The sequence below is a fragment of the Schistocerca nitens genome, chromosome 3, assembly GCF_023898315.1.
Source record: "Schistocerca nitens isolate TAMUIC-IGC-003100 chromosome 3, iqSchNite1.1, whole genome shotgun sequence".
NCBI classification, from domain to species: domain Eukaryota; kingdom Metazoa; phylum Arthropoda; class Insecta; order Orthoptera; family Acrididae; genus Schistocerca; species Schistocerca nitens.
Window position 1 is genome coordinate 28,050,299 of NC_064616.1, and position 19,953 is coordinate 28,070,251.

Below are 19,953 nucleotides of genomic sequence, written 5' to 3' on the forward strand. Positions count from 1 at the left end.
TCCTGTACTTAAGTCGGCATTGTGTCTCTTATATTTAATTCCGATGCAATTTCTGTGTTTCATCGTGAATGGGAAGGTCCAAGGGACATAGTAAACCTGCAGAGGTGCATCGGAAAGTAAAACTGATGACACAGGAAACGCTCAAAACATAGACAGTAGGAAGACTAAGTCTTCCTGTACTTAAGTGGGCATTGTGTCTCTTATATTTAATTCCGATGCAATTTCTGTGTTTCATCGTCACTGTGAAGGTCCAAGGGATACTGTAAACCTGTAGAGGTGCATCGCAATGTAAAACTGGAGACACAGGAAACGCTAAAATTATAGACAGTAGGAAGACTTAGTCTTCCTGTACTTAAGTCGGCATTGTGTCTCTTATATTTAATTCCGATGCAATTTCTGTGTTTCATCGTCAATGGGAAAGTCCAAGGGATACAGTAAACCTGCAGAGGTGCATCAGAATGTAAAACTGGTGACACAGGAAACGCTCAAAACATAGACAGTAGGAAGACTCAGTCTTCCTGTACTTAAGGCGGCATTGTGTCTCTTATATTTAATTCCGATGCGATTTCCGTGTTTCATCGACAGTGGGAAGGTCCAAGGGATACAGTAAACCGGCACAGGTGCATCGGAATGTAAATCTGGTGACACAGGAAACGCTGAAAACATAGACCGTAAGAAGGCTCAGTTTTCTTGTACTTAAGTCGGCGTTGTGTCTCTTATATTTAATTCCGAAGCAATTTCTGTGTTTCATCGTCAATGGGAAGGTCCAATGGATACAGTAAACCTGTAGAGGTGTATCGGAATGTAAAACTGGTGACACAGGAAACGCTCAAAACAGAGACAGTAGGAATACTCAGTCTTCCTGTACTTAAGTCGACATTGTGTCTCTTATATTTAATCCCGATGCAATTTCTGTGTTTCATCGTCAATGGGAAGGTCCAAGGGATACAGTAAACCTGCAGAGGTGCATCGGAATGTAAAACTAGTGACACACGAAACGCTCAAAACATAGACAGTAAGAAGACTCAGTCTTCCTGTACTTAAGTCGGCATTGTGTCTCTTATACTTAATTACGATGCAATTTCTGTGTTTCATCGTCACTGTAAAGGTCCAAGGGATACTGTAATCCTGTAGAGGTGCATCGCAATGTAAAACTGGTGACACAGGAAACGCTCAAATTACAGACAGTAGGAAGACTTAGTCTTCCTGTACTTAAGTCGGCATTGTGTCTCTTATATTTAATTCCGATGCAATTTCTGTGTTTCATCGCCAATGGGAAGGTACAAGGGATACAGTAAACCTGCAGAGGTGCATCGGAATGTAAAACTGGTGACACAGGAAACGCTCAAAACATTGTAAGAAGACTGTTTTCTTGTACTTAAGTCGGCATTGTGTCTCTTATATTTAATTCCGATGCAATTTCTGTGTTTCATCGTCAATGGGAAGGTTCAAGGGATGCAGTAAACCTGCAGAGGTCCATCGCAATGTAAAACTGGTGACACAGGTAACGCTCAAAACATAGACAGTAGGAAGACTCAGTCTTCCTTTACTTACGTCGGCATTGTGTCTCTTATATTTTTTATTTCGATGCAATTTGTGTGTTTCATCGCCAATGGGAGGGTCGAAGGGATACAGTAAACCTGCAGAGGTGCATCGGAACGTTAAACTGGTGACACAGGAAACGCTCAAAACATTGACCGTAAGAAGACTGTTTTCTTGCACTTAAGTCGGCATTGTGTCTCTTATATTTAATTCCGATGCAATTTCGGTGTTTCATCGTCACTGTGAAGGTTCAAGGGATGCAGTAAACCTGTAGAGGTGCATCGGAATGTAAAACTGGTGACACGGGAAACGCTCAAATTATCGACAGTAGGAAGACTTAGTCTTCCTGTACTTAAGTCGGCATTGTGTCCCTTATATTTAATTCCGATGCAATTTCTCTGTTTCATCGTCAATGGGAAGGTCCAAGGGATACAGTAAACCTGCAGAGGTGCATCAGAATGTAAAACTGGTGACACAGGAAACGCTCAAACCATAGACCGTAAGAAGGCTCAGTTTTCTTGTACTTAAGTCGGCGTTGTGTCTCTTATATTTAATTCCGAAGCAATTTCTGTGTTTCATCGTCAATGGGAAGATCCAATGGATACAGTTAACCTGTAGAGGTGAATCGGAATGTAAAACTGGTGACACAGGAAACGCTCAAAACATAGACAGTAGGAAGACTCAGTCTTCCTGTACTTACGTCGGCATTGTGTCTCTTATATTTTTTATTTCGATGCAATTTGTGTGTTTCATCGCCAATGGGAAGGTCGAAGGGATACAGTAAACCTGCAGAGGTGCATCGGATTGTAAAACTGGTGACACAGGTAACGCTCAAAACATTGACCGCAAGAAGACTGTTTTCTTGCACTTAAGTCGGCATTGTGTCTCTTATTTTTAATTCCGATGCAATTTCTGTGTTTCATCGTCACTGTGAAGGTCCAAGGGATGCAGTAAACCTGTAGAGGTGCATCGGAATGTAAAACTGGTGACACGGGAAACGCTCAAATTATAGACAGTAGGAAGACTTAGTCTTCCTGTACCTAAGTCGGCATTGTGTCTCTTATATTTAATTCCGATGCAATTTCTGTGTTTCATCGTCAATGGGAAGGTTCAAGGGATACAGTAAACCTGCAGAGGTGCATCGGAATGTAAAACTAGTGACACAGGAAACGCACAAAACATAGACTGTAGGAAGACTCAATCTTCTGTACTTAAGTCGGCATTGTGTCTCTTATATTCAATTCCGATGCAATTTCTGTGTTTCATCGTCAATGGGAAGGTCCAAGGGATACAGTAAACGTGCAGAGGTGCATCAGAATGTAAAACTGGTGACACAGGAAACGCTCAAAACATAGACAGTAGGAAGACTCAGTCTTCCTGTACTTAAGTCGGCATTGTGTCTCTTATATTTAATTCCGATGCGATTTCCGTGTATCATCGACAGTGGGAAGGTGCAAGGGATACAGTAAATCGGCAGAGGTGCATCGGAATGTAAAACTGGTGACACAGGAGACGCTCAAAACATAGACCGTAAGAAGGCTCAGTTTTCTTGTACTTAAGTCGGCGTTGTGTCTCTTATATTTAATTCCGAAGCAATTTCTGTGTTTCATCGTCAATGGGAAGGTCCAATGTATACAGTAAACCTGTAGAGGTGAATCGGAATGTAAAACTGGTGACACAGGAAACGCTCAAAACATAGACAGTAGGAAGACTCAGTCTTCCTGTACTTAAGACGGCATTGTGTCTCTTATATTTAATTCCGATGCAATTTCTGTGTTTCATCGTCAATGGGAAGGTCCAAGGGATACAGTAAACCTGCAGAGGTGCATCGGAATGTAAAACTAGTGACACACGAAACGCTCAAAACATAGACAGTAAGAACATTCAGTCTTCGTGTACTTAAGTCGGCATTGTGTCTCTTATATTTAATTCCGATGCAATTTCTGTGTTTCATCGTCAATGGGAAGGTCCAAGGGATGCAGTAAACCTGCAGAGGTGCATCGGAATGTAAAACTGGTGACACAGGAAACGCTCAAAACATATACAGTAGGAACACTCAGTCTTCCTGTACTTAAGTCGGCATTGTGTCTCTTTTATTTATTCCGATGAAATTTCTGTGTCCAAGGGACATAGTAAACCTGCAGAGGTGCATCGGAAAGTAAAATTGATGACACAGGAAACGCTCAAAACATAGACAGTAAGAAGACTTAGTCTTCCTGTACTTAAGTCGGCATTGTGTCTCTTATATTTAATTGCGATGCAATTTCTGTGTTTCATCGTCACTGTGAAGGTCCAAGGGATACTGTAAACCTGTAGAGGTGCATCGCAATGTAAAACTGGTGACACAGGAAACGCTCAAATTATAGACAGTAGGAAGACTTATTCTTCCTGCACTTAAGTCGGCATTGTGTCTCTTATATTTAATTCCGATGCAATTTCTGTTTCATCGTCAATGGGAGGTTCAAAGGGATACAGTAAACCTGCAGAGGTGCATCAGAATGTAAAACTGGTGACACAGGAAACGCTCAAAACATAGACAGTAGGAAGACTCAGTCTTCCTGTACTTAAGTCGGCATTGTGTCTCTAATATTTCATCCCGATGCAATTTCTGTGTTTCATCGTCAATGGGAAGGTCCAAGGGATACAGTAAACCTGCAGAGGTGCATCGGAACGTTAAACTGGTGACACAGGAAACGCTCAAAACATTGACCGTAAGAAGACTGTTTTCTTGCACTTAAGTCGGCATTGTGTCTCTTATATTTAATTCCGATGCAATTTCGGTGTTTCATCGTCACTGTGAAGGTTCAAGGGATGCAGTAAACCTGTAGAGGTGCATCGGAATGTAAAACTGGTGACACGGGAAACGCTCAAATTATCGACAGTAGGAAGACTTAGTCTTCCTGTACTTAAGTCGGCATTGTGTCCCTTATATTTAATTCCGATGCAATTTCTCTGTTTCATCGTCAATGGGAAGGTCCAAGGGATACAGTAAACCTGCAGAGGTGCATCAGAATGTAAAACTGGTGACACAGGAAACGCTCAAACCATAGACCGTAAGAAGGCTCAGTTTTCTTGTACTTAAGTCGGCGTTGTGTCTCTTATATTTAATTCCGAAGCAATTTCTGTGTTTCATCGTCAATGGGAAGATCCAATGGATACAGTTAACCTGTAGAGGTGAATCGGAATGTAAAACTGGTGACACAGGAAACGCTCAAAACATAGACAGTAGGAAGACTCAGTCTTCCTGTACTTACGTCGGCATTGTGTCTCTTATATTTTTTATTTCGATGCAATTTGTGTGTTTCATCGCCAATGGGAAGGTCGAAGGGATACAGTAAACCTGCAGAGGTGCATCGGATTGTAAAACTGGTGACACAGGTAACGCTCAAAACATTGACCGCAAGAAGACTGTTTTCTTGCACTTAAGTCGGCATTGTGTCTCTTATTTTTAATTCCGATGCAATTTCTGTGTTTCATCGTCACTGTGAAGGTCCAAGGGATGCAGTAAACCTGTAGAGGTGCATCGGAATGTAAAACTGGTGACACGGGAAACGCTCAAATTATAGACAGTAGGAAGACTTAGTCTTCCTGTACCTAAGTCGGCATTGTGTGTCTTATATTTAATTCCGATGCAATTTCTGTGTTTCATCGTCAATGGGAAGGTTCAAGGGATACAGTAAACCTGCAGAGGTGCATCGGAATGTAAAACTAGTGACACAGGAAACGCACAAAACATAGACAGTAGGAAGACTCAATCTTCTGTACTTAAGTCGGCATTGTGTCTCTTATATTCAATTCCGATGCAATTTCTGTGTTTCATCGTCATTGGGAAGGTCCAATGTATACAGTAAACCTGTAGAGGTGAATCGGAATGTAAAACTGGTGACACAGGAAACGCTCAAAACATAGACAGTAGGAAGACTCAGTCTTCCTGTACTTAAGACGGCATTGTGTCTCTTATATTTAATTCCGATGCAATTTCTGTGTTTCATCGTCAATGGGAAGGTCCAAGGGATACAGTAAACCTGCAGAGGTGCATCGGAATGTAAAACTAGTGACACACGAAACGCTCAAAACATAGACAGTAAGAACATTCAGTCTTCGTGTACTTAAGTCGGCATTGTGTCTCTTATATTTAATTCCGATGCAATTTCTGTGTTTCATCGTCAATGGGAAGGTCCAAGGGATGCAGTAAACCTGCAGAGGTGCATCGGAATGTAAAACTGGTGACACAGGAAACGCTCAAAACATATACAGTAGGAACACTCAGTCTTCCTGTACTTAAGTCGGCATTGTGTCTCTTTTATTTATTCCGATGAAATTTCTGTGTCCAAGGGACATAGTAAACCTGCAGAGGTGCATCGGAAAGTAAAATTGATGACACAGGAAACGCTCAAAACATAGACAGTAAGAAGACTTAGTCTTCCTGTACTTAAGTCGGCATTGTGTCTCTTATATTTAATTGCGATGCAATTTCTGTGTTTCATCGTCACTGTGAAGGTCCAAGGGATACTGTAAACCTGTAGAGGTGCATCGCAATGTAAAACTGGTGACACAGGAAACGCTCAAATTATAGACAGTAGGAAGACTTATTCTTCCTGCACTTAAGTCGGCATTGTGTCTCTTATATTTAATTCCGATGCAATTTCTGTTTCATCGTCAATGGGAGGTTCAAAGGGATACAGTAAACCTGCAGAGGTGCATCAGAATGTAAAACTGGTGACACAGGAAACGCTCAAAACATAGACAGTAGGAAGACTCGGTCTTCCTGTTCTTAAGTCGGCATTGTGTCTCTTATATTTAATTCCGATGCGATTTCCGTGTATCATCGACAGTGGGAAGGTCCAAGGGATACAGTAAACCGGCAGAGGTGCATCGGAATGTAAAACTGGTGACACAGGATACGCTCAAACCATAGACCGTAAGAAGGCTCAGTTTTCTTGTACTTAAGTCGGCGTTATGTCTCTTATATTTAATTCCGAAGCAATTTCTGTGTTTCATCGTCAATGGGAAGGTCCAATGGATACAGTAAACCTGTAGAGGTGAATCGGAATGTAAAACTGGTGACACAGGAAACGCTCAAAACATAGACAGTAGGAAGACTCAGTCTTCCTGTACTTAAGTCGGCATTGTGTCTCTTATATTTAATCCCGATGCAATTTCTGTGTTTCATCGTCAATGGGAAGGTCCAAGGGATACAGTAAACCTGCAGAGGTGCATCGGAATGTAAAACTAGTGACACACGAATCGCTCAAAACATAGACAGTAAGAAGACTCAGTCTTCCTGTAGTTAAGTCGGCATTGTGTCTCTTATACTTAATTACGATGCAATTTCTGTGTTTCATCGTCACTGTGAAGGTCCAAGGGATACTGTAATCCTGTAGAGGCGCATCGCAATGTAAAACTGGTGACATAGGAAACGCTCAAATTGTAGACAGTAGGAAGACTTAGTCTTCCTGTACCTAAGTCGGCATTGTGTCTCTTATATTTAATTCCGATGCAATTTCTGTGTTTCATCGTGAATGGGAAGGTCCAAGGGACATAGTAAACCTGCAGAGGTGCATCGGAAAGTAAAACTGATGACACAGGAAACGCTCAAAACATAGACAGTAGGAAGACTAAGTCTTCCTGTACTTAAGTGGGCATTGTGTCTCTTATATTTAATTCCGATGCAATTTCTGTGTTTCATCGTCACTGTGAAGGTCCAAGGGATACTGAAAACCTGTAGAGGTGCATCGCAATGTAAAACTGGTGACACAGGAAACGCTCAAATTATAGACAGTAGGAAGACTTAGTCTTCCTGTACTTAAGTCGGCATTGTGTCTCTTATATTTAATTCCGATGCAATTTCTGTGTTTCATCGTCAATGGGAAAGTCCAAGGGATACAGTAAACCTGCAGAGTTGCATCAGAATGTAAAACTGGTGACACAGGAAACGCTCAAAACATAGACAGTAGGAAGACTCAGTCTTCCTGTACTTAAGGCGGCATTGTGTCTCTTATATTTAATTCCGATGCGATTTCCGTGTTTCATCGACAGTGGGAAGGTCCAAGGGATACAGTAAACCGGCAGAGGTGCATCGGAATGTAAATCTGGTGACACAGGAAACGCTGAAAACATAGACCATAAGAAGGCTCAGTTTTCTTGTACTTAAGTCGGCGTTGTGTCTCTTATATTTAATTCCGAAGCAATTTCTGTGTTTCATCGTCAATGGGAAGGTCCAATGGATACAGTAAACCTGTAGAGGTGTATCGGAATGTAAAACTGGTGACACAGGAAACGCTCAAAACATAGACAGTAGGAATACTCAGTCTTCCTGTACTTAAGTCGGCATTGTGTCTCTTATATTTAATTTCGATGCAATTTGTGTGTTTCATCGCCAATGGGAAGGTCCAAGGGATACAGTAAACCTGCAGAGGTGCATCGGAATGTAAAACTGGTGACACAGGAAACGCTCAAAACATTGTAAGAAGACTGTTTTCTTGTACTTAAGTCGGCATTGTGTCTCTTATATTTAATTCCGATGCAATTTCTGTGTTTCATCGTCAATGGGAAGGTTCAAGGGATACAGTAAACCTGCAGAGGTCCATCGCAATGTAAAACTGGTGACACAGGTAACGCTCAAAACATAGACAGTAGGAAGACTAAGTCTTCCTTTACTTACGTCGGCATTGTGTCTCTTATATTTTTTATTTCGTTGCAATTTGTGTGTTTCATCGCCAATGGGAAGGTCGAAGGGATACAGTAAACCTGCAGAGGTGCATCGGAACGTTAAACTGGTGACACAGGAAACGCTCAAAACATTGACCGTAAGAAGACTGTTTTCCTGCACTTAAGTCGGCATTGTGTCTCTTATATTTAATTCCGATGCAATTTCTGTGTTTCATCGTCACTGTGATGGTCCAAGGGATGCAGTAAACCTGTAGAGGTGCATCGGAATGTAAAACTGGTGACACGGGAAACGCTCAAATTATCGACAGTAGGAAGACTTAGTCTTCCTGTACGTAAGTCGGCATTGTGTCTCTTATATTTAATTCCGATGCAATTTCTCTGTTTCATCGTCAATGGGAAGGTCCAAGGGATACAGTAAACCTGCAGAGGTGCATCGGAATGTAAAACTGGTGACACAGGAAACGCTCAAAACATAGACAGTAGGAACACTCAGTCTTCCTGTACTTAAGTCGGCATTGTGTCTCTTTTATTTATTCCGATGAAATTTCTGTGTTTCATCGTCAATGGGAAGGTCCAAGGGACATAGTAAACCTGCAGAGGTGCATCGGAAAGTAAAACTGATGACACAGGAAACGCTCAAAACATAGACAGTAAGAAGACTTAGTCTTCCTGTACTTAAGTCGGCAATGTGTCTCTTATATTTAATTGCGATGCAATTTCTGTGTTTCATCGTCACTGTGAAGGTCCAAGGGATACTGTAAACCTGTAGAGGTGCATCGCAATGTAAAACTGGTGACACAGGGAACGCTCAAATTATAGACAGTAGGAAGACTTAGTCTTCCTGCACTTAAGTCGGCATTGTGTCTCTTATATTTAATTCCGATGCAATTTCTGTTTCATCGTCAATGGGAAGTTCAAAGGGATACAGTAAACCTGCACAGGTGCATCAGAATGTAAAACTGGTGACACAGGAAACGCTCAAAACATAGACAGTAGGAAGACTCAGTCTTCCTGTACTTAAGTCGGCATTGTGTCTCTTATATTTAATTCCGATGCGATTTCCGTGTATCATCGACAGTGGGAAGGTCCAAGAGATACAGTAAACCGGCAGAGGTGCATCGGAATGTAAAACTGGTGACACAGGATACGCTCAAACCATAGACCGTAAGAAGGCTCAGTTTTCTTGTACTTAAGTCGGCGTTATGTCTCTTATATTTAATTCCGAAGCAATTTCTGTGTTTCATCGTCAATGGGAAGGTCCAATGGATACAGTAAACCTGTAGAGGTGAATGGGAATGTAAAACTGGTGACACAGGAAACGCTCAAAACATAGACAGTAGGAAGACTCAGTCTTCCTGTACTTAAGTCGGCATTGTGTCTCTTATATTTAATCCCGATGCAATTTCTGTGTTTCATCGTCAATGGGAAGGTCCAAGGGATACAGTAAACCTGCAGAGGTGCATCGGAATGTAAAACTAGTGACACACGAATCGCTCAAAACATAGACAGTAAGAAGACTCAGTCTTCCTGTACTTAAGTCGGCATTGTGTCTCTTATACTTAATTACGATGCAATTTCTGTGTTTCATCGTCACTGTGAAGGTCCAAGGGATACTGTAATCCTGTAGAGGTGCATCGCAATGTAAAACTGGTGACACAGGAAACGTTCAAATTGTAGACAGTAGGAAGACTTAGTCTTCCTGTACTTAAGTCGGCATTGTGTCTTTTATATTTAATTCCGATGCAATTTCTGTGTTTCATCGCCAAGGGGAAGGTCCAAGGGATACAGTAAACCTGCAGAGGTGCATCGGAATGTAAAACTGGTGACACAGGAAACGCTCAAAACATTGTAAGAAGACTGTTTTCTTGTACTTAAGTATGCATTGTGTCTCTTATATTTAATTCCGATGCAATTTCTGTGTTTCATCGTCAATGGGAAGGTCATGGGATACAGTAAACCTGCAGAAGTCCATCGCAATGTAAAACTGGTGACACAGGTAACGCTCAAAACATAGACAGTAGGAAGACTCAGTCTTCCTTTACTTACGTCGGCATTGTGTCTCTTATATTTTTTATTTCGATGCAATTTGTGTGTTTCATCGCCAATGGGAAGGTCGAAGGGATACAGTAAACCTGCAGAGGTGCATCGGAACGTTAAACTGGTGACACAGGAAACGCTCAAAACATTGACCGTAAGAAGACTGTTTTCTTGCACTTAAGTCGGCATTGTGTCTCTTATATTTAATTCCGATCCAATTTCTGTGTTTCATCGTCACTGTGAAGGTCCGAGGGATGCAGTAAACCTGTAGAGGTGCATCGGAATGTAAAACTGGTGACACGGGAAACGCTCAAATTATCGACAGTAGGAAGACTTAGTCTTCCTGTACTTAAGTCGGCATTGTGTCCCTTATATTTAATTCCGATGCAATTTCTCTGTTTCATCGTCAATGGGAAGGTCCAAGGGATACAGTAAACCTGCAGAGGTGCATCAGAATGTAAAACTGGTGACACAGGAAACGCTCAAACCATAGACCGTAAGAAGGCTCAGTTTTCTTGTACTTAAGTCGGCGCTGTGTCTCTTATATTTAATTCCGAAGCAATTTCTGTGTTTCATCGTCAATGGGAAGGTCCAATGGATACAGTTAACCTGTAGAGGTGAAACGGAATGTAAAACTGGTGACACAGGAAACGCTCAAAACATAGACAGTAGGAAGACTCAGTCTTCCTGTACTTACGTCGGCATTGTGTCTATTATATTTTTTATTTCGATGCAATTTGTGTGTTTCATCGCCAATGGGAAGGTCGAAGGGATACAGTAAACCTGCAGAGGTGCATCGGATTGTAAAACTGGTGACACAGGAAACGCTCAAAACATTGACCGCAAGAAGACTGTTTTCTTGCACTTAAATCGGCATTGTGTCTCTTATTTTTAATTCCGATGCAATTTCTGTGTTTCATCGTCACTGTGAAGGTCCAAGGGATGCAGTAAACCTGTAGAGGTGCATCGGAATGTAAAACTGGTGACACGGGAAACGCTCAAATTATAGACAGTAGGAAGACTTAGTCTTCCTGTACCTAAGTCGGCATTGTGTCTCTTATCTTTAATTCCGATGCAATTTCTGTGTTTCATCGTCAATGGGAAGGTTCAAGGAATACAGTAAACCTGCAGAGGTGCATCGGAATGTAAAACTAGTGACACAGGAAACGCACAAAACATAGACAGTAGGAAGACTCAATCTTCTGTACTTAAGTCGGCATTGTGTCTCTTATATTTAATTCCGATGCAATTTCTGTGTTTCATCGTCAATGGGAAGGTCCAAGGGATACAGTAAACCTGCAGAGGTGCATCAGAATGTAAAACTGGTGACACAGGAAACGCTCAAAACATAGACAGTAGGAAGACTCAGTCTTCCTGTACTTAAGTCGGCATTGTGTCTCTTATATTTAATTCCGATGCGATTTCCGTGTATCATCGACAGTGGGAAGGTGCAAGGGATACAGTAAACCGGCAGAGGTGCATCGGAATGTAAAACTGGTGACACAGGAAACGCTCAAAACATAGACAGTAGGAAGACTCAGTCTTCCTGTACTTAAGACGGCATTGTGTCTCTTATATTTAATTCCGATGCAATTTCTGTGTTTCATCGTCAATGGGAAGGTCCAAGGGATACAGTAAACCTGCAGAGGTGCATCGGAAAGTAAAACTGATGACACAGGAAACACTCAAAACATAGACAGTAGGAAGACTTAGTCTTCCTGTACTTAGGTCGGCATTGCGTCTCTTATATTTAATTGCGATGCAATTTCTGTGTTTCATCGTCACTGTGAAGGTCCAAGTGATACTGTAAACCTGTAGAGGTGCATCGCAATGTAAAACTGGTGGCACAGGAAACGCTCAAATTATAGACAGTAGGAAGACTTAGTCTTCCTGTACTTAAGTCGGCATTGTGTCTCTTATATTTAATTCCGATGCAATTTCTGTTTCATCGTCAATGGGAAGGTCAAAGGGATACAGTAAACCTGCAGAGGTGCATCGGAATGTAAAACTGGTGACACAGGAAACGCTCAAAACATTGTAAGAAGACTGTTTTCTTGTACTTAAGTCGGCATTGTGTCTCTTATATTTAATTCCGATGCAATTTCTGTGTTTCATCGTCAATGGGAAGGTTCAAGGGATACAGTAAACCTGCAGAGGTCCATCGCAATGTAAAACTGGTGACACAGGTAACGCTCAAAACATAGACAGCAGGAAGACTCAGTCTTCCTTTACTTACGTCGGCATTGTGTCTCTTATATTTTTTATTTCGATGCAATTTGTGTGTTTCATCGCCAATGGGAAGGTCGAAGGGATACAGTAAACCTGCAGAGGTGCATCGGAACGTTAAACTGGTGACACAGGAAACGCTCAAAACATTGACCGTAAGAAGACTGTTTTCTTGCACTTAAGTCGGCATTGTGTCTCTTATATTTAATTCCGATGCAATTTCTGTGTTTCATCGTCACTGTGAAGGTCCAAGGGATGCAGTAAACCTGTAGAGGTGCATCGGAATGTAAAACTGGTGACACGGGAAACGCTCAAATTATCGACAGTAGGAAGACTTAGTCTTCCTGTACTTAAGTCGGCATTGTGTCCCTTATATTTAATTCCGATGCAATTTCTCTGTTTCATCGTCAATGGGAAGGTCCAAGGGATACAGTAAACCTGCAGAGGTGCATCAGAATGTAAAACTGGTGACACAGGAAACGCTCAAACCATAGACCGTAAGAAGGCTCAGTTTTCTTGTACTTAAGTCGGCGTTGTGTCTCTTATATTTAATTCCGAAGCAATTTCTGTGTTTCATCGTCAATGGGAAGGTCCAATGGATACAGTTAACCTGTAGAGGTGAATCGGAATGTAAAACTGGTGACACAGGAAACGCTCAAAACATAGACAGTAGGAAGACTCAGTCTTCCTGTACTTACGTCGGCATTGTGTCTATTATATTTTTTATTTCGATGCAATTTGTGTGTTTCATTGCCAATGGGAAGGTCGAAGGGATACAGTAAACCTGCAGAGGTGCATCGGATTGTAAAACTGGTGACACAGGAAACGCTCAAAACATTGACCGCAAGAAGACTGTTTTCTTGCACTTAAGTCGGCATTGTGTCTCTTATTTTTAATTCCGATGCAATTTCTGTGTTTCATCGTCACTGTGAAGGTCCAAGGGATGCAGTAAACCTGTAGAGGTGCATCGGAATGTAAAACTAGTGACACACGAATCGCTCAAAACATAGACAGTAAGAAGACTCAGTCTTCCTGTACTTAAGTCGGCATTGTGTCTCTTATACTTAAGTACGATGCAATTTCTGTGTTTCATCGTCACTGTGATGGTCCAAGGGATACTGTAATCCTGTAGAGGTGCATCGCAATGTAAAACTGGTGACACAGGAAACGCTCAAATTGTAGACAGTAGGAAGACTTAGTCTTCCTGTACTTAAGTCGGCATTGTGTCTCTTATATTTAATTCCGATGCAATTTCTGTGTTTCATCGTGAATGGGAAGGTCCAAGGGACATAGTAAACCTGCAGAGGTGCATCGGAAAGTAAAACTGATGACACAGGAAACGATCAAAACATAGACAGTTGGAAGACTAAGTCTTCCTGTACTTAAGTGGGCATTGTGTCTCTTATATTTAATTCCGATGCAATTTCTGTGTTTCATCGTCACTGTGAAGGTCCAAGGGATACTGTAAACCTGTAGAGGTGCATCGCAATGTAAAACTGGTGACACAGGAAACGCTCAAATTATAGACAGTAGGAAGACTTAGTCTTCCTGTACTTAAGTCGGCATTGTGTCTCTTATATTTAATTCCGATGCAATTTCTGTGTTTCATCGTCAATGGGAAAGTCCAAGGGATACAGTAAACCTGCAGAGGTGCATCAGAATGTAAAACTGTCGACACAGGAAACGCTCAAAACATAGACAGTAGGAAGACTCAGTCTTCCTGTACTTAAGGCGGCATTGTGTCTCTTATATTTAATTCCGATGCGATTTCCGTGTTTCATCGACAGTGGGAAGGTCCAAGGGATACAGTAAACCGGCAGAGGTGCATCGGAATGTAAATCTGGTGACACAGGAAACGCTGAAAACATAGACCGTAAGAAGGCTCAGTTTTCTTGTACTTAAGTCGGCGTTGTGTCTCTTATATTTAATTCCGAAGCAATTTCTGTGTTTCATCGTCAATGGGAAGGTCCAATGGATACAGTAAACCTGTAGAGGTGTATCGGAATGTAAAACTGGTGACACAGGAAACGCTCAAAACATAGACAGTAGGAATACTCAGTCTTCCTGTACTTAAGTCGGCATTGTGTCTCTTATATTTAATTTCGATGCAATTTGTGTGTTTCATCGCTAATGGGAAGGTCCAAGGGATACAGTAAACCTGCAGAGGTGCATCGGAATGTAAAACTGGTGACACAGGAAACGCTCAAAACATTGTAAGAAGACTGTTTTCTTGTACTTAAGTCGGCATTGTGTCTCTTATATTTAATTCCGATGCAATTTCTGTGTTTCATCGTCAATGGGAAGGTTCAAGGGATACAGTAAACCTGCAGAGGTCCATCGCAATGTAAAACTGGTGACACAGGTAACGCTCAAAACATAGACAGTAGGAAGACTCAGTCTTCCTTTACTTACGTCGGCATTGTGTCTCTTATATTTTTTATTTCGATGCAATTTGTGTGTTTCATCGCCAATGGGAAGGTCGAAGGGATACAGTAAACCTGCAGAGGTGCATCGGAACGTTAAACTGGTGACACAGGAAACGCTCAAAACATTGACCGTAAGAAGACTGTTTTCTTGCACTTAAGTCGGCATTGTGTGTCTTATATTTAATTCCGATGCAATTTCTGTGTTTCATCGTCACTGTGAAGGTCCAAGGGATGCAGTAAACCTGTAGAGGTGCATCGGAATGTAAAACTGGTGACACGGGAAACGCTCAAATTATCGACAGTAGGAAGACTTAGTCTTCCTGTACTTAAGTCGGCATTGTGTCCCTTATATTTAATTCCGATGCAATTTCTCTGTTTCATCGTCAATGGGAAGGTCCAAGGGATACAGTAAACCTGCAGAGGTGCATCAGAATGTAAAACTGGTGACACAGGAAACGCTCAAACCATAGACCGTAAGAAGGCTCAGTTTTCTTGTACTTAAGTCGGCGTTGTGTCTCTTATATTTAATTCCGAAGCAATTTCTGTGTTTCATCGTCAATGGGAAGGTCCAATGGATACAGTTAACCTGTAGAGGTAAATCGGAATGTAAAACTGGTGACACAGGAAACGCTCAAAACATAGACAGTAGGAAGACTCAGTCTTCCTGTACTTACGTCGGCATTGTGTCTATTATATTTTTTATTTCGATGCAATTTGTGTGTTTCATCGCCAATGGGAAGGTCGAAGGGATACAGTAAACCTGCAGAGGTGCATCGGATTGTAAAACTGGTGACACAGGAAACGCTCAAAACATTGACCGCAAGAAGACTGTTTTCTTGCACTTAAGTCGGCATTGTGTCTCTTATTTTTAATTCCGATGCAATTTCTGTGTTTCATCGTCACTGTGAAGGTCCAAGGGATGCAGTAAACCTGTAGAGGTGCATCGGAATGTAAAACTGGTGACACGGGAAACGCTCAAATTATAGACAGTAGGAAGACTTAGTCTTCCTGTACCTAAGTCGGCATTGTGTCTCTTATATTTAATTCCGATGCAATTTCTGTGTTTCATCGTCAATGGGAAGGTCCAAGGGATACAGTAAACCTGCAGAGGTGCATCGGAATGTAAAACTGGTGACACAGGAAACGCTCAAAACATTGTAAGAAGACTGTTTTCTTGTACTTAAGTCGGCATTGTGTCTCTTATATTTAATTCCGATGCAATTTCTGTGTTTCATCGTCAATGGGAAGGTTCAAGGGATACAGTAAACCTGCAGAGGTCCATCGCAATGTAAAACTGGTGACACAGGTAACGCTCAAAACATAGACAGTAGGAAGACTCAGTCTTCCTTTACTTACGTCGGCATTGTGTCTCTTATATTTTTTATTTCGATGCAATTTGTGTGTTTCATCGCCAATGGGAAGGTCGAAGGGATACAGTAAACCTGCAGAGGTGCATCGGATTGTAAAACTGGTGACACAGGAAACGCTCAAAACATTGACCGCAAGAAGACTGTTTTCTTGCACTTAAGTCGGCATTGTATCTCTTATTTTTAATTCCGATGCAATTTCTGTGTTTCATCGTCACTGTGAAGGTCCAAGGGATGCAGTAAACCTGTAGAGGTGCATCGGAATGTAAAACTGGTGACACGGGAAACGCTCAAATTATAGACAGTAGGAAGACTTAGTCTTCCTGTACCTAAGTCGGCATTGTGTCTCTTATATTTAATTCCGATGCAATTTCTGTGTTTCATCGTCAATGGGAAGGTCCAAGGGATACAGTAAACCTGCAGAGGTGCATCGGAATGTAAAACTGGTGACACAGGAAACGGTCAAAACATAGACAGTAGGAACACTCAGTCTTCCTGTACTTAAGTCGGCATTGTGTCCCTTTTATTTATTCCGATGAAATTTCTGTGTTTCATCGTGAATGGGAAGGTCCAGGGACATAGTAAACCTGCAGAGGTGCATCGGAAAGTAAAACTGATGACACAGGAAACGCTCAAAACATAGACAGTAGGAAGACTTAGTCTTCCTGTACTTAAGACGGCATTGTGTCTCTTATATTTAATTGCGATGCAATCTCTGTGTTTCATCGTCACTGTGAAGGTCCAAGGGATACTGTAAACCCGTAGAGGTGCATCGCAATGTAAAACTGGTGACACAGGAAACGCTCAAATTATAGACAGTAGGAAGACTTAGTCTTCCTGTACTTAAGTCGGCATTGTGTCTCTTATATTTAATTCCGATGCAATTTCTGTTTCATCGTCAATGGGAAGGTCAAAGGGATACAGTAAACCTGCAGAGGTGCATCAGAATGTAAAACTGGTGACACAGGAAACGCTCAAAACATAGACAGTAGGAAGACTCAGTCTTCCTGTACTTAAGTCGGCATTGTGTCTCTTATATTTAATTCCGATGCGATTTCCGTGTATCATCGACAGTGGGAAGGTACAAGGGATACAGTAAACCGGCAGAGGTGCATCGGAATGTAAAACTGGTGACACAGGAAACGCTCAAACCATAGACAGTAGGAAGACTCAATCTTCTGTACTTAAGTCGGCATTGTGTCTCTTATATTTAATCCCGATGCAATTTCTGTGTTTCATCGTCACTGTGAAGGTTCAAGGGATACAGTAAACCTGCAGAGGTGCATCGGAATGTAAAACTAGTGACACAGGAAACGCACAAAACATAGACAGTAGGAAGACTCAATCTTCTGTACTCAAGTCGGCATTGTGTCTCTTATATTTAATTCCGATGCAATTTCTGTGTTTCATCGTCAATGGGAAGGTCCAAGGGATACAGTAAACCTGCAGAGGTGCATCAGAATGTAAAACTGGTGACACAGGAAACGCTCAAAACATAGACAGTAGGAAGACTCAGTCTTCCTGTACTTAAGTCGGCATTGTGTCTCTTATATTTAATTCCGATGCGATTTCCGTGTATCATCGGCAGTGGGAAGGTGCAAGGGATACAGTAAACCGGCAGAGGTGCATCGGAATGAAAAACTAGTGACACAGGAAACGCTCAAAACATAGACAGTAGGAAGACTCAGTCTTCTGTACTTAAGTCGGCATTGTGTCTCTTATATTTAATTCCGATGCAATTTCTGTGTTTCATCGTCAATGGGAAGGTCCAAGGGATACAGTAAACCTGCAGAGGTGAATCAGAATGTAAAACTGGTGACACAGGAAACGCTCAAAGCATAGACAGTAGGAAGACTCAGTCTTCCTGTACTTAAGTCGGCATTGTGTCTCTTATATTTAATTCCGATGCAATTTCTGTGTTTCATCGTGAATGGGAAGGTCCAAGGGACATAGTAAACCTGCAGAGGTGCATCGGAAAGTAAAACTGATGACACAGGAAACGCTGAAAACATAGACCGTAAGAAGGCTCAGTTTTCTTGAACTTAAGTCGGCGTTGTGTCTCTTATATTTAATTCCGAAGCAATTTCTGTGTTTCATCGTCAATGGGAAGGTCCAATCGATACAGTAAACCTGTAGAGGTGTATCGGAATGTAAAACTGGTGACACAGGAAACGCTCAAAACATAGACAGTAGGAATACGCAGTCTTCCTGTACTTAAGTCGGCATTGTGTCTCTTATATTTAATTTCGATGCAATTTGTGTGTTTCATCGCCAATGGGAAGGTCCAAGGGATACAGTAAACCTGCAGAGGTGCATCGGAATGTAAAACTGGTGACACAGGAAACGCTCAAAACATTGTAAGAAGACTGTTTTCTTATACTTAAGTCGGCATTGTGTCTCTTATATTTAATTCCGATGCAATTTCTGTGTTTCATCGTCACTGTGAAGGTCCAAGGGATGCAGTAAACCTGTAGAGGTGCATCGGAATGTAAAACTGGTGACACGGGAAACGCTCAAATTATAGACAGTAGGAAGACTTAGTCTTCCTGTACTTAAGTCGGCATTGTGTCCCTTATATTTAATTCCGATGCAATTTCTCTGTTTCATCGTCAATGGGAAGGTCCAAGGGATACAGTAAACCTGCAGAGGTGCATCAGAATGTAAAACTGGTGACACAGGAAACGCTCAAAGCATAGACAGTAGGAAGACTCAGTCTTCCTGTACTTAAGTCGGCATTGTGTCTCTTATATTTAATTCCGATGCAATTTCTGTGTTTCATCGTCAATGGGAAGGTTAAAGGGATACAGTAAACCTGCAGAGGTGCATCGGAATGAAAAACTAGTGACACAGGAAACGCTCAAAACATAGACAGTAGGAAGACTCAGTCTTCTGTACTTAAGTCGGCATTGTGTCTCTTATATTTAATTCCGATGCAATTTCTGTGTTTCATCGTCAATGGGAAGGTCCAAGGGATACAGTAAACCTGCAGAGGTGAATCAGAATGTATAACTGGTGACACAGGAAACACTCAAAACATAGACAGTGGGAAGACTCAGTCTTCCTGTACTTACGTCGGCATTGTGTCTCTTATATTTTTTATTTCGATGCAATTTGTGTCTTTCATCGCCAATGGGAAGGTCGAAGGGATACAGTAAACCTGCAGAGGTGCATCGGAACGTAAAACTGGTGACACAGGAAACGCTCAAAACATTGACCGTAAGAAGACTGTTTTCTTGCACTTAAGTCGGCATTGTGTCACTTATATTTAATTCCGATGCAATTTCTGTGTTTCATCGTCACTGTAAAGGTCCAAGGGATGCAGTACACCTGTAGAGGTGCATCGGAATGTAAAACTGGTGACACGGGAAACGCTCAAATTATAGACAGTAGGACGACTTAGTCTTCCTGTACTTAAGTCGGCATTGTGTCCCTTATATTTAATTCCGATGCAATATCTCTGTTTCATCGTCAATGGGAAGGTCCAAGGGATACAGTAAACCTGCAGAGGTGCATCAGAATGTAAAACTGGTGACACAGGAAACGCTCAAAGCATAGACAGTAGGAAGACTCAGTCTTCCTGTACTTAAGTCGGCATTGTGTCTCTTATATTTAATTCCGATGCAATTTCTGTGTTTCATCGTCAATGGGAAGGTTCAAGGGATACAGTAAACCTGCAGAGGTGC